General features: G+C 42.4%; 1 long non-coding RNA gene across 1 annotated transcript in view; it reads left to right on the top strand.

Moving 5' to 3' along the window:
- The window catches only part of LOC126251980 (uncharacterized), a 224,193-nt gene that overhangs the window by 155,899 nt on the left and 52,766 nt on the right, over positions 1-15,528 (top strand). The window lies entirely within an intron of this gene.

Raw genomic sequence — 15,528 nt, 5'->3', positions numbered from 1 at the left:
CCATCATAGTCACTCACTTTGGATTTATTGAAATTTATTGTCAGCTTTTCACGTGAAAAATAGTAGTATTACAGGTCCAGTACGTCGTATGGGGGATTATTGTATTTTTGTTAATGTGTTTTTATTACTTTATGTAAATGCCTGTTAAGATTATACGCTGCAATCATTAGGTTGGTCAAGTCTTCGAATATGATAAGAGAGGGCGTAACGTCCCTTCCTTAAGGGTTGATGCTTTTACACTTAATCGATGTTTTTGGAAATGTAAAAAGAATGTTCGTGATGTTAACATTTCTGTATTGGTTTGAAGAAATTGCTATGTGATTTTACGTTAGGTACATTCCCATACAAAATTTTATATTGTACTTTTATACCTTACGACACAGGGCATAATTTATTGTACTTTCAATTATGCCTGTACTGCGTTCTTTTAAAGAGCTGGTGTAAAGTACGAACTAACTGTACGCTGAATCACCAACTGCTGAAGTACAAGATAGGCTCACATGTAAATTTAAAAATAATTGTATGCAATAAAAGTGAAGATATCGGTTGCAAGTAATCATCACTGCACGTGTTACACCTCATAGAAAATGTTTTATTGTGATATGGGCTTATAAGGTTCTAATAATTTGGTATGTATGAGAATCTATATATTTGTATATATTTTTCTCTTTCTGTATTTTTTAATGGTGGTTATAAATAGGGCCACATTTGTACAAAGATTCTCATGCCTGATGGTTTTTATGTATTTTTAGCACTGAAGATGATCACACAGTGACCGGATTCGATCTGGAAAATAAAGGATTTAAATATTTACGACCGATGCTGCCATCTATCAAAGATATACCGACAATAATTAGATATCAAAAAGTACAGTTTCCAAAAATTTCGTGTACAAAATCTGAATTATTGCCTTTATACACAAAGTTTAAGGAGATAGCAAGAATTTCCTTCTTCAAATCAGCTATGAATTTCTCTGTAGCATTGCCTTTTAATTGTACCTGCTCTACCCGTATTATAAAAGGTTTGTCATCGCTAAAATATTCAGAAACATAAATCGTATTGTGCAACAGGCTATGTCCATATACATATTGCACAAAGTCGCTTGTTGCATCGGACAGACTCGGAACCATTGTGTAACGTGTTTGTATGATGCAAGACGCAACTGTTGTAGCCGGTTGACTTAAATAAAAAAATACATTATAGGCGATTTTGCCTGTTGAATAGTTTTTAAGGAGTTCGATTTTCCTACATATTTCATACTTTGTGTATATCATTCTACCATTTATACAATTCATATAGAGATTTCTGAAACGAAACCACCAATGCACACTGCTTTGTTTGGACGTATCCTCCCTCTTCCGTTTAACCTAAAAATTTGCGTTCTCCTCTATGTAGCTGAAAACTATTACAGTTCGCTACATGTTTCCTTTGGGCTTGGAAGACATTTTATTGCTGTTCTTAAGTGTAATTAGCTTAACAATCATTGTTCGAACCATAATTCATGTAACTGTCCGTGTTATATTTTGTTTCGTCGACTGTTCCACGAGTATTAATGAAATGCCGACGCCATTCGAACGAAGGTCCTATAAATTACCGAATAAATAATGGGACAAGGAGGTGATTTCGAATACTTACCATGTTCTTCATTAATTGCGTTCCGCATTAGTGTGGAACTCTGTAACTACACAAAGACATATTGACCAGCTACTAACAAGCATGTATGAAGAAAATTAACTGCTTTATCTCCATTGTTAATACTTAACGAAAGCGCAAAGGCATCTGATAATTATTATGAATGTAAACTGAGAGGCAAATTTGAACAAACAATAAATTTGAACAATTGTGTCACAGAAATTATCAACGGAAGCTGAAATTCGCTTTACAAATTACGATGAGTCGTGCCATTTTATCTGTTTATCGATGTGCCGTCGACCAAGAGTGTGTGCTGTCATGTTGCGCATAGCTGTCTGCTACAGCTGTGGTATGAGCGTCGTTTCTCCAGACGTCTGGAGAGTTACGGATTCGAAATTTTCAGCATTTTCAAAAATATTTTCACGTGTCTTAGCTGCTAAAATTTTGACAGTGTATTCTTTTTGGTGTATTCTTCCACTATAAAAAATATCACGGCAGGTTTCCACATGTCGGATTGGACAGTTCCCTTGTTCGACTACTGTACTTTCATCAACTAACACAACAGTAGTAACTACTAATGTAGTGTCTGCTTCATCCCTACAATTTATCTGTTAATCTGTAAAATAATGATTGGCAAGGTCCTATCCAGTGCATTTACGATTTGCTTCGGTTTATTAATGAATAAATGACGAAAACTGTGAAGCGGTCAGGAATGCAAACCGACATTATACGGTCTGTGCACGAATGTTTCGCAATTTTTTGTTGATCTGATCGATAGAGAACCACAGCAGGCACTACATTGAAATTTGACATCCGCTGTACACGTGTTTAGGGCTGGTTAGTTTACAGCATTACTTAAGTTACAAGGTTTTGGCACGTCCGTGTATTTCGAGTTGTTGTCTGTATTTCTGGGTGCATGAAAGCCTGTTAGTCAACAACATTGGTAGACGAAAGTAACAAAAATCGGAACCCATGTTGTTCTTGATTTCGAAATAATAGCAAATAGTAAAATATCACGTTTTAAAAGCTTGCAGTATTTACTTTATAACACCCCATTTAAATTTTAGTCTTAGGAAACAGTATTAAAATTGTTACAGAGAAATATTTTTTAAAACCTCACAGTTAGCAGGTTTGAAAACTAGCTGCAAAATCAGATGGTTCGAAAGAATAATCAAAATATCACTAAATTAAACTAGGGAAAGCCATTACATGCGAGAACCCCTAGTCAAGTTTCGATATCCAGCAGAAGATTATAGGAAATTTCGTTTTTTCTTTACTGAATCCATCAGCCCCTCTATTAAATATTCCTGGGCTTTCTTGCTGACAGTTAAGTTTTCTGAATTTTAAGAAAAAAGAATACACCAATTTTCCTAGCAGTTTTATGTTTTAAAGCGTGTTAAACGTTATTTGACTCTACCAATTGTACGGGCAGTCATCTCATGTAAGTTCTAGTAAGGCAAAACATAGAAACTTACATACCACGACAATAGTTGACAATAGTAAACTAACTCTCTTCAACATCGTTAATCAGAATTATGGGTATGCCATTTTTGTTTTCGCTGCTTTCTCTGATGTTCATTACATCAATTGTTCCAGTTCTACGTGTTTTATTTTAAACGTTAAACTGTTTATTGCCTTCTTCCAACACATTTTTTTCTGAACAGCCTAAATAGCTTTAGTCATTCTAGAAGAAGTCCATTTTCTTTGATCAGTCTTTACCATTATTGTCTAGGAAACTTCAAGAGAACTGCTAGAGAATAAGTGTGTATATACACTCCTGGAAATTGAAATAAGAACACCGTGAATTCATTGTCCCAGGAAGGGGAAACTTTATTGACACATTCCTGGGGTCAGATACATCACATGATCACACTGACAGAACCACAGCCACATAGACACAGGCATCAGAGCATGCACAATGTCGGCACTAGTACAGTGTATATCCACCTTTCGCAGCAATGCAGGCTGCTATTCTCCCATGGCGACGATCGTAGAGATGCTGGATGTAGTCCTGTGGAACGGCTTGCCATGCCATTTCCACCTGGCGCCTCAGTTGGACCAGCGTTCGTGCTGGACGTGCAGACCGCGTGAGACGACGCTTCATACAGTCCCAAACATGCTCAATGGGGGACAGATCCGGAGATCCTGCTGGCCAGGGTAGTTGACTTACACCTTCTAGAGCACGTTGGGTGGCACGGGATACATGCGGACGTGCATTGTCCTGTTGGAACAGCAAGTTCCCTTGCCGGTCTAGGAATGGTAGAACGATGGGTTCGATGACGGTTTGGATGTACCGTGCACTATTCAGTGTCCCCTCGACGATCACCAGTGGTGTACGGCCAGTGTAGGAGATCGCTCCCCACACCATGATGCCGGGTGTTGGCCCTGTGTGCCTCGGTCGTATGCAGTCCTGATTGTGGCGCTCACCTGCATGGCGCCAAACACGCATACGACCATCATTGGCACCAAGGCAGAAGCGACTCTCATCGCTGAAGACGACACGTCTCCATTCGTCCCTCCATTCACGCCTGTCGCGACACCACTGGAGGCGGGCTGCACGATGTTGGGGCGTGAGCGGAAGACGGCCTAACGGTGTGCGGGACCGTAGCCCAGCTTCATGGAGACGGTTGCGAATGGTCCTCGCCGATACCCCAGGAGCAACAGTGTCCCTAATTTGCTGGGAAGTGGCGGTGCGGTCCCCTACGGCACTGCGTAGGATCCTACGGTCTTGGCGTGCATCCGTGCGTCGCTGCGGTCCGGTCCCAGGTCGACGGGCACGTGCACCTTCCGCCGACCACTGGCGACAACATCGATGTACTGTGGAGACCTCACGCCCCACGTGTTGAGCAATTCGGCGGTACGTCCACCCGGCCTCCCGCATGCCCAATATACGCCCTCGCTCAAAGTCCGTCAACTGCACATACGGTTCACGTCCACGCTGTCGCGGCATGCTACCAGTGTTAAAGACTGCGATGGAGCTCCGTATGCCACGGCAAACTGGCTGACACTGACGGCGGCGGTGCACAAATGCTGCGCAGCTAGCGCCATTCGACGGCCAACACCGCGGTTCCTGGTGTGTCCGCTGTGCCGTGCGTGTGATCATTGCTTGTACAGCCCTCTCGCAGTGTCCGGAGCAAGTATGGTGGGTCTGACACGCCGGTGTCAATGTGTTCTTTTTTCCACTTCCAGGAGTGTATATAGCGGTAGACTTTAAACATGGATAACTACTATAGGCTACACTCTATTAACCAGTAAATTATCTTTAATCACCCAAATGAAAGGGTTTCATCATAAATATTAATCTTATGCCTTACTATTGATGACTACATTAATAATGAAAAACCTACTGGCCAATATCGAGGAAAAACAACGAAAACTGTACCACAGGGCAAAAACTTTTTCCGTATTCAGAATATGGAATGGCAATTTGATAAGATATTAGTTAAGTGGGCGATTTATATGAGCCGCTACTGACTGATAGAAGCCTAAACTACTATTTGCACTTGGTCACTTGTTTAAGGAGAATGTAGTTCCAGCCGACCAGTGGTCCACTTTAAGGGGGCAGGTGGTGGGGGGGGGGGGTTGGCGGGGGGATGAAATCCATTTTAGGACACATTCTTCTACTATATACTTGTGGGGACAGTATTTAACGATAGAGAGTGATTTTTAATTAATTTTCTTTATAGTGCTTTCTCCCTGCTTGAGTAAATATACATGCCGAGTATATGAGTACAGGTTTATCGATTTCATTTAGGTCAGTGGAATTAGTCACTCTTGGCTAACACAGTTGCATGCAGCGTAATAAAATGACATTAGTTCTACACTTGAACAACTGTCATTTACACTGCTTAAATTTGTCACAATCACCTCACTGCGCTGCACCCACGTTTCCTTCTCGAACAAATAATAAAATGCACACAAATCACTACGAAGGCAGGTATTCACTGAACCAACCCAACCATCGCTCAAAAACAATGTTGGGGTTAAGTCATGTCACTGATGATTCAGTGTGTCAATTTGTGAAACTGAAACAAAATGAGTGTATTTCTTGACTAGCCATCGCATTGGGTGCGCATCGTGGTTCTCAACGCATTGCGGCCTGTACGAAGTGAGCACCTACATAGCAGCTGGAACTTCGCTTTGCCCTACCGAAGGCTTCGTACACAACACGGCTACATGGGCGTCTAGTAGGCAGCGCTTGAGCGTGTCTACGATTCTTTGCCTCATAGAATTTCTGCCATTGCCTCCGATTCTATATGGCCGTCTTAGAGCGCTGAAACAAGATACGAGGTGTGGCTAGAAAAAAACCGGACTAGTACTGGTGAAACAATAAAACGAATGCAATAAGGCTGAAAGTCGCGTGGCCTGTCACGTGACTCTCGCTCCGCCTACTGCTCGAGTTTCATCTGCCTCCTGCACTCAGTCTGCCCGTGGCGTCTGTTTTAAGTTGTTGACGTTTTGTCTGTGCGTCGGAAAATGTTGAGTGTACAGAAAGAACAGCGTGTTAACATCAAATTTTGTTTCAAACTAGGAAAATCTGCAAGTGAAACGTTTGTAATGTTACAACAAGTGTACGGCGATGATTGTTTATCGCGAACACAAGTGTTTGAGAGGTTTAAACGATTTAAAGATGGCCGCGAAGACACCAGTGATGACACTCGCACTGGCAGACCATTGTCAGCAAAAACTGATGCAAACATTGAAAAAATCGGTAAACTTGTTCGACAAGATCGCCGTTTAACAATCAGAGCAGTGTCTGAATTAACAGGAGTTGACAAGGAAAGTGTCGAACAAGTTTACCGATTTTTTCAATGTTTGCATCAGTTTTTGCTGACAATGGTCTGCCAGTGCGAGTGTCATCACTGGTGTCTTCGCGGCCATCTTTAAATCGTTTAAACCACTCAAACACTTGTGTTCGCGATAAACAATCAACGCCGTACACTTGGTGTAATATTACAAACGTTTCACTTGCAGATTTTCCTAGTTTGAAACAAAATTAGATGTTAACACGCTGTTCTTTCTGTACACTCAACATATTCCGACGCACAGACAAAACGTCAACTACTTAAAACAGACACCACGGGCAGACTGAGTGCAGGAGGCAGATGAAACTCGAGCAGTAGGCGGAGCGAGAGTCACGTGACAGGCCACGCGACTTTCAGCCTTATTGCATTCGTTTTATTGTTTCACCAGTACTAGTCCGGTTTTTTTCTAGCCACACCTCGTATATGTTCCGGATTTAATTCAGAATACCGACAAAGCCTTCATTATTTGACACACGTATACAGGATTAAGTAAACTGCGGTGAACTCTTTAAGGTAATAACTCTTCTTGAGTTAAAAGGGAGATAACTGCGACCAGTCACTTAGGAAATATATGTTTATTTCCATTACTGGTTTTAGAGCCTTCTGAGGCTCATCTTTAGATGGAGCATAAAGAATATACATGATTTCGTTTCTTGATACAAGGGAATTGACTAGAGGTAGTATGGACGATACTGTATGGACGGTATGTTTGTAATATCTGACAGCTTTTATTTTGACTGTCTGTTGGACACAGAATTGCTCAGTATCCATCACAAACACTGTCACCATAAATTCGCAAGCATTCAGCAAGTGTAGTAAAAGGAAAGATTGGTTGTACACCACGTGCTTGATGCTGGCAATACACAGCTAACAGTTTCCACTTTAATTCTGTGACCAATACCAAGACAAAACATTAGCTGACAGGTGAATATTGACAACAATACTGCCACCACTATCACCATGCTCAGTTGTCTTAGGTGTTTAACACAAATAACCCAGGGAAAATGACTGAGAATACTGACGCAGTTTATATCCTGATACCCATGCGCATTTTATTACCCTGAGTCAGAACATATTCCTTTGAAAGACCTTCGTGCATGCAGATTGTATGTGTGTAGCGTCTAAGGACTTTGGAAGCAGGTGTTGCTCCAGGGTGGCCTTTCCCGCGAGAAAACCACTGCATAAAAACAAATTCACATCCTATAAAAAAATCGGTTGGTTTATACTTAGCTTCTAGTACGGTGAATGTAGCTTTAAGCAGCCGTAATACTATAGTGTAGAGTACCAGAGAAAATATCCATCAGGTTTCTGGGCTTCGAGGCTCACGCGGCGAGAGAGGGGGCTCTGTTCGTTTTACGTGGCCAGACATAAAATGAGAGGACTGTGAGAGGTTACATCCTTCCCGCTATCCTTCGCAAAATTTCACCCCGATCAAGATAAACCTCTAAATCCATATCATGGCTGCAGTTATCTCCTTACACGTCATATTCATGGTGTCACGTTCCTAAATTTGTGGAAGCACATTTTACCTTATCAGTAGGGCCCGGATTTTAATGACAAGTCATATTTTTCTCTGAACTATAGGGTGAATTTTAGAACAATTTATACACAAATCTAGGCATTGTAGTGTCGAAAAATGTATTTTGATTGTGAATATAAAGTCATATTTCAACAAATTTTAGTAATAGGTTATATTGCGACTAACTTTTAATATAATAGGTCATATTTCCGTCAACTTTTGCCAAAAATGCATATACCGTTTTTTCAGGTATCTTACGGGACACATGAATAAGAGAATGAATATGTTGCTCACGAGACAATATTTAACGTGCTATTATGAAAGATAAACAGATAAATTAGTACACAGTTTTATTTTTCAGGCTGTAGCAGAAAATCGGTGTACCGCAACAGTCGTTTCGCGAACATAAAATATTGTTGCGTAGAGTTGACAATACGAACTCAGAGCCAACAAGAGCGGCTTCTGCCGTAATAATCATCGCAGTCGCACAGGTGTTCCCAGTAAATAGTTTGAATACAGCCTTTGCCTTGTTCAACATAGCTAACGCAAAGTGCTCCGATAGCGTGAAGTTGCAAGGATATGTTAGAGAATGTGGAGAGAAGTTCTTTAGTACTGATGGGAAAATATTGTTTTGTAATCTGTGTGAAATTAAAGTGCAGAAAAGCGCTTTAATGTGCAACAACACTGTAATACCGCTAAAGACAGCAGCTGTGTGAAACGAAGTGCTGAAAATAACAGGAGGCAAACGCTGTTATTTGAACAGACAGGCCAATCATCAACCGTGGAATCATTCTGCAAGGATTTATGTGAGATGATGATGTCCTGGAACATCCCATTGGAAAAGCTGAAGAATCCAAGCATCAGACGGTTCTTCGAGAAGTACACAACATATCCAGTTCCAAATTAATCTACATTGAAGTGCTCAACAAAATACGAATTACTATTGCTGAGCAAAAGATCTGGCTGTCGATAGATGAAACTACGGATTTTACTGGGCGATATATTGCAAATGTGGTCGTTGGTGTTCTAAAAGTTGATGGCCCTGGATATGTTCCTACTAACGTGTGAAGCTCTCTATAGAGCTTCGACGATTGCTATTTTGTTTGACAACTCTTTGAAGCTACTGTGGCCGGATGGTGTGAAAAGAGACAACGTTTTGCTGCTTGTAACAGATGGTGCTTCATATATGGCTAAAGTAGCCAAAGGGCTTCAGATTCTCTACCCCAGTATGGTGTACGCCACTTGCCTTGCACATGCGTTGCACAGAACTGCTGCGATCAAATTACCCTGACGTGGACAAATTAATTTCCTGTGGCAAGAAAATCTTTGTGAAGACTCCGCTACGGGTGCATAAATTCAAGGAAGAAGCACCTTCAACGCCCCTCCCATCTAAACCTGTTCTTACACCATGGGGTTCTTGGCTTAAAGCTGCTATTACTGTACCAACTACACCCAATTAAAAACAACCTTCTGCGAGCTTGTTAGCGATGAATCAAGTGCTATCAAAATTGTGAAAGAAATTTTTACAGATATTTAATCTCGAAACTTGGCATACATCAACGCCAATTTTTCAGTGATATCAAAAGCCACCAAACGACTGGAAGCTGTTGGCACTCAGTTATGTGAAACCCTGAGTATTGTGCAACATGTGCAGAATGAGTTGGGTCGAGCTCGTGGTCATGGAACCGACAAAGTGAAAACCAAATTGGATATTCTGCACTGTCCAAAATTAGTGATGGTCTTTCAGGGAATGCCGTAACATTTGAAGATATTGAAACAAAGCTGAACTCCAGTGACCTGGCTGCCTTCAAATACGCTCCAGTGCCGCCTTGTGAAGTGGAGAGGAGCTTTTCCAGGTACAAAACTATCCTCAGCGACAACCGCAGATCTTTGACAATGAAAACCTGAAAACGCACCTTGTGATCTAGTGCAACTTTGCAGATACTGAAGATTGACATACGGTATTAAATAACGTGAAACGCTTTAAATCCTATATAGAAATAAAAACATTGTTTCACTGTTTCGATAGACGATCTTTTCACTGTACTTTGTGTTTAGAAAATAAAACATTCAGACATTCCAAAAATAGGTGCAAATTAGCCACAAACCCTACAGAAAGAAAGAACTATACTTACAATATTTTGAGAAGTGAATTTTGTATTACTTTATGGTGAATAAAAAATTAAATAAACAAACAAGAATACTTTAAATAAACTTCTGTTAAGTCATATTTTATTTTTTTAGGTCATATTTATGTAAGCCTTAGGTCATAAATGCTCGCGTATTTCACTGTTTTTTAGGTGATTAAAATCCGTTATCAGTACTTCTATTTCGTAGTAAGCTGATATCAACAAAATTTACGATACTATTCACACCTATCTAACAACATAGGTATTCTGCTTACAGAAGTTTGTTGTAACTACGGACAACTACTAGAGTATTGTAGACTAAACACAATCCAATTTATACAATATTCTGGCCGCAACGACCTCTGCATTCTCGGAGGAACCATTGTGCCGTATCTACGACCGCATCTACATTTATGTTTCGTAAGCCACTTTGTGGTTCATTAACCCTTTGCACGACGGTTTACTACCTATGTCAACACCTAGAAACTTAAACTGTTCAGTTTCACAAAGCGTATGTCCATTCTGCGAATTTAAAACGTCCGTGTTTGTCGAATTCTGTCTTATGAACTGTAAAAACTGTGTATTACTGTGTTTTAGCGTCAGTTATTTTCTATGAGCGATGAAATTACGGCTTGAACTGCGATATCTGAAAGAGCCCCCAGGCTGCAAGCAACATCTTTTATTATCAAGCCAGTGTCATCAGCAGACAGAAATATTTTACCATCACCTTTAATATTAGAGGGCACATCATTTATATGAACAGCAGTGGTCCCAGCACAGATCCCTGGAGCACCCCGCCCTCCGCCCCGCTTGACAGTGCCCCACGCGGACCCCACATTATCGACATTCTTAGTATTGTACAGAATGGCTTTTTGCTGTCTGTTATTAAACCAAAAGGTGAACCAATTGCAAGCTACTACCTGTAGTCAACAATGGTGCAACTTCTGGAGGGACATTTTGTGATCAACACCATAAAACGCCTTAGTTAAATTAAAAAATATGGCTAGCGTTCAAAACATTTTATTTAATCCACCCAGTACGTCACAGATAATAGACAATATAGGATTTTCAGCAGTTGAATCACTTCTAAAACCAAACCGTACATTTGACACGAAATTATGTGAAATAAAATGGTCAATGATCCTTACTTACACAGCATTTTCAATGACTTCAGCAAACACTGTCAGCCGTGGTAAAATTTGCTGCTTTACAGAGCGCGCCGCAGCAAGTAGTGTGAAGCAGTCGCCCTCCGTTTCTGGCGGTGACGCCGTTGTGGCAATCGCAGCTTTGGTGTCTCCCTCTGGTGAGAAAGGGGAGATGTTGCCTGTTGACGTGCATTTAACGGGCGCTATGAGCTCGGCATAGGGTCAGTCTGACTCGGCGAGTTTGGTCTGTTGGTTAGCCGGGACAGTGTGGGGCAGTCGGTGTCTGTCTGTCGTCCAGAGTGCTAGCATGTGTTAGGCCGCCTTTCTGCTTGAGTTTGTTCAGACAGTGGTCATTGGCGGTTGGATCGATCGGTTGGTCGGTCGTGCAGTGGGACACAAGATGACTTGTCCGTCTTGAGCGTCGTTGCATGTGAGGTCGCCACGTCTGTCCAGTGGGCCGCGCCGTGAAGCGAGGCGTAGTGGCTTCGTGGCCGACACCAGAGCAACAGGAGCCAATCTACGACATCTGGCTGACCTGTGCGAGCTGCTGAAGCGGCTGGCAGCGGAGGGTTCGGGAGAGCGTTTTGGGCGTGCTGCGCCAGGTCTTCGCCATGCATTGCAGTTTATTAAAAGTTAAGTGATTCGTGATATGTTGTTTCATTTACTTGTTCAGTTCTTCTTTGTTCTCGGTCAGTCTCTCGGCCCCAGCTTGCTCGCCTGTCTCTCGTCCGCATTTGTTAGGCATTTAGTGTCTGTCTGTCTGTCTGTCGGTCTGCCGCACGTTAATAGCTGCCTCTGTCATGTTTGTCGGATTCGGTGTTAACGTATTTATTGCTTAAGGTGTAAAGGCCGAATTCCTGAAATATGTTTTTATCTGGCCTATCATCTTGCGAGGTGGTATATGTGTAATGTAGAGCATGTTGGTACATTTTATGTAAAACTGCATTTCATGGATTTTACTTAAATGGTAGATTTAGTATATAAAGTTGTCACCCTCCCAACGTAAGAGTTCTTTTGAAAGCAAGTTGCACTTTCGGTGGCAAATAATGTTTAATGTGAGTGTTTTGTACCATTTCCATCCCTTTTTACTGGGTGCATAGTTTATGTGTTTGTGTGAGTTGTTAAAATTTTTAGTTTAAAGTAATCTGGTGTGTTGCAGATTTGTACCAGTGTAGTCTTTCAGAAGTTGTTGTGAGCGGTCGTGACTACGGCCGTGTTGAAAGGGAGCGGCAAGGCTCTCAGCCCCAAAGCTCATACACTCAAAAATTTGTTTCTTTCTGCCTCAGAATGAATTGTAACTTAATATTTAGAGAGTACTTTCTGCTTATAATTTTAGATCGTTTTCTTAAAAAAAAAGGTTTTAGGAATAAAATTCCCATTTGTTAAAAGCAATGTCATTTTGATTTCATCAGTTACTCGTGGGCAACTACTTCCACTCTCACATAGTGTGATTAAATGCGTTAATGTTCTTGATGAATCGCTAGTAAATAAAGTAAATTCTTAAGAAAATGTTTTGAAAGTAAATTCACGGTTCACACTGATGGCATGGATATAGGTCTAAAATGTCTACATTATCCTCTTCTCCCGTTTTATAAAGCTGCTGTACTACTGAGTACTTTAATCGTTCAGGAATCTGACCATTTCTGAAGGAAAAATTACAAATATGGCTAATTTCAGAGCTAACATGTGCGGCACTATACTTCAATATTCAGCTTCAAAACTCCTTCATGTACATTAGAATCCTTACCACAACTGTCACTTCCCCCAGTCCTTGTTCCAGTCATGATTAATTCGCCTGAAGAACGATTGCTGGAAAGCCTCCGTGTGGGCTTGAATCTCTGAATTTATGATTTTCGCGAGATATATCTAGGAGGAAACGATATACATTACTGTTGTGATTCTTGAGTTTCTCTCGGCGTATTTGATAATCAAAATATCCACGGGTGTACTGCCGGTCTACGGCGGACAGAGCCATAACACCGACGTCATCTCAGACGCCGTCGCAATATGTTCCACCGCGCGACCGTGGCGCGGGGCGCGGACGGCGGAGTGAGCGCGCCGCGGGCGGAGAGTATTTAAATCGGCCGCCGCCGCGACCGAACCCAGTTCCCCCTGAGCAGCCATAGTGTACGGATCTCCGTGCCGGCACGTTCACAGGAGCTCAGTCCGTCAGTTCACCTGATGATGGCGACATGTATGATCGCCGAAATATTGTGCCCGTTGGATACTGTAGACCGGCAGTACACCCGTGGATATTTTGATATACATTACTGTTTGCAAGACGTGAAACACTCAGAACTAATCTTCTGCAAAAAGCCACGATACGAAGTCGTGGAGAACGGCGAAGCCAAACTAAATTATTTAAATGGCAAGGAAGTGGCATGCTCTTAGGCCCAACAGCCCCCTCTTTTGTGTGACCCGACAGGTCAACGTTACGCAACGTTCAGTGTGTTTGGAGCCGTTATACGAACTGGAAACGTGTAACCAAGTGCCACTACGTCATTCCAAAGCCACAGGGGCAGAGTGATTGATCTCTAGGAGGCGGGTCTGTCGTTGCATGACACTGGAGTTTATACAGGGCATTCTGCTTGAATAGTGAGTCGTATGAGGAATCGGTACTGGGAATAGGGCAGTACAGAGCGCCAACAGAGTAATGGACGACACAATGCGACAATATCGCAACATGACCGCCACCTTGTCCGCGTGGCCGTAACCGACAGAACAGCTTCGTCTATAGTGTCGGCGGAAAATTGGAGCACTACTACAGATGTGAAAATGTCTGGGTCGCCGAGTCGACGCATTATTCTGGGTGCTGGACTGGTGATACGCATGTTATTGCGTCGGCTTCTACCGAACAGATTCCACAAGCGCCGTAGACTGCAATGAGCACGTGAACGATGACAGTGGCGTGCTGAGTTGCTAAATGCAGTGTTTTCAGACGAGTCGCGTTTCAATTTGTCCTACAGTAGTGGCAGCATACGCATTCGACGCCGCCGTGGTGAACGCAGACGGGCAGACTGTACTTTCGAGTGGCTTAGCGGACAAACGCCAAGTATGATAGTTTGGCGCGCCCCCTTCTATTGAGGGCAATGTGAAGAGCTACCGCTATATCACGGAGGTTTTCAGGCCCGAGGCGCTGCCCCTCCTGCCGACCGTTCCATTTCCCATAGTTTTGGAGGGCAATGTCTCCTTCATCGGAGAACGACGGGTACCATTGCTCCTCTGGTATGCAATTCGCCGTACATATCACCCATCGAACATCTCTGGGATATGGTCGGTATGTTTTTCACGTCCACCTGCAGTCACAGTTGATTATTTGTGGTCGCACCTACAGACCGCCTGGAAGAGTGTTCAACAACAGAATATTCAGGCGCTCTTTGATTCTATGAGCGGCTCTGATTGAAGCACGTGGTGGCTGCACTCTGTATTGAATTTCCACAGTTCAGTGCACGTACAGTTCTGGATCAAATGGTTCAAATGGCTCTGAGCACTATGGGACTTAACATCTGAGGTCATCAGTCCCCTAGAACTTAGAACTACTTAAACCTAACTAACCTTAGGACAACACACACATCCATGCCCCAGGCAGGAATCGAACCTGCGACCGTAGCGGTCGCGCGGTTCCAGACTGAAGCGCCTAGAACCGCTCGGCCACGCCGGCCGGCACGTACAGTTCTGTAATGCTAATCATTGGTGTAGTGTCTTGTCCCTTACTGTCATCACCTCTCAATCTTGGTGTTCCATTTTTTCCAAGCAGTGGTTCCTTTGTTGAATCTTCTGTGAACGTATGCTCTCCAAACTGTAACAGAATTACACCGTGATGCAAAACACTACTTTGCCGACGCAGGTGATACAAGACTCCTCAATACGAGCAGAACGACTAAATTTGAAAACCTTGCATGGTACTGTAGTTAGACCATCTATGAGTCTATTAAAATAATATCGTGAAAGAGAGAGAATTTTCACTCTGCAGTGCAGTGTGCAGTGATTCAAAACTTACAGGTAGATTAAAACTTTGTGGTGGACGGAGACTCGAACTTGGGACCATTAAATTTTGCGGGTGAATGTTCTGGAGACTGGGTGATTTTATTAACACCGCAGACATTCTCCTGTGAACCCGTTACAGCCGTTCTGTGGACTGAGAGGTTTCTTTGATCGGGGAGAAATTTTGTGAACGATATCACACGCCTCACAGTTTATCCATGAGTCTAACTATGTTAAACTGAAAAGCGTCCAATTCAAAGTCCCATTACCGAAGTACTGGTTTACGTTCGGTCTAGAGAATGTAAATTCAAGTT

Source organism: Schistocerca nitens, chromosome 4 (genome assembly GCF_023898315.1).
Source record: "Schistocerca nitens isolate TAMUIC-IGC-003100 chromosome 4, iqSchNite1.1, whole genome shotgun sequence".
NCBI classification, from domain to species: Eukaryota; Metazoa; Arthropoda; class Insecta; order Orthoptera; family Acrididae; genus Schistocerca; species Schistocerca nitens.
This window is presented reverse-complemented; position numbering and strand designations above follow the sequence as displayed.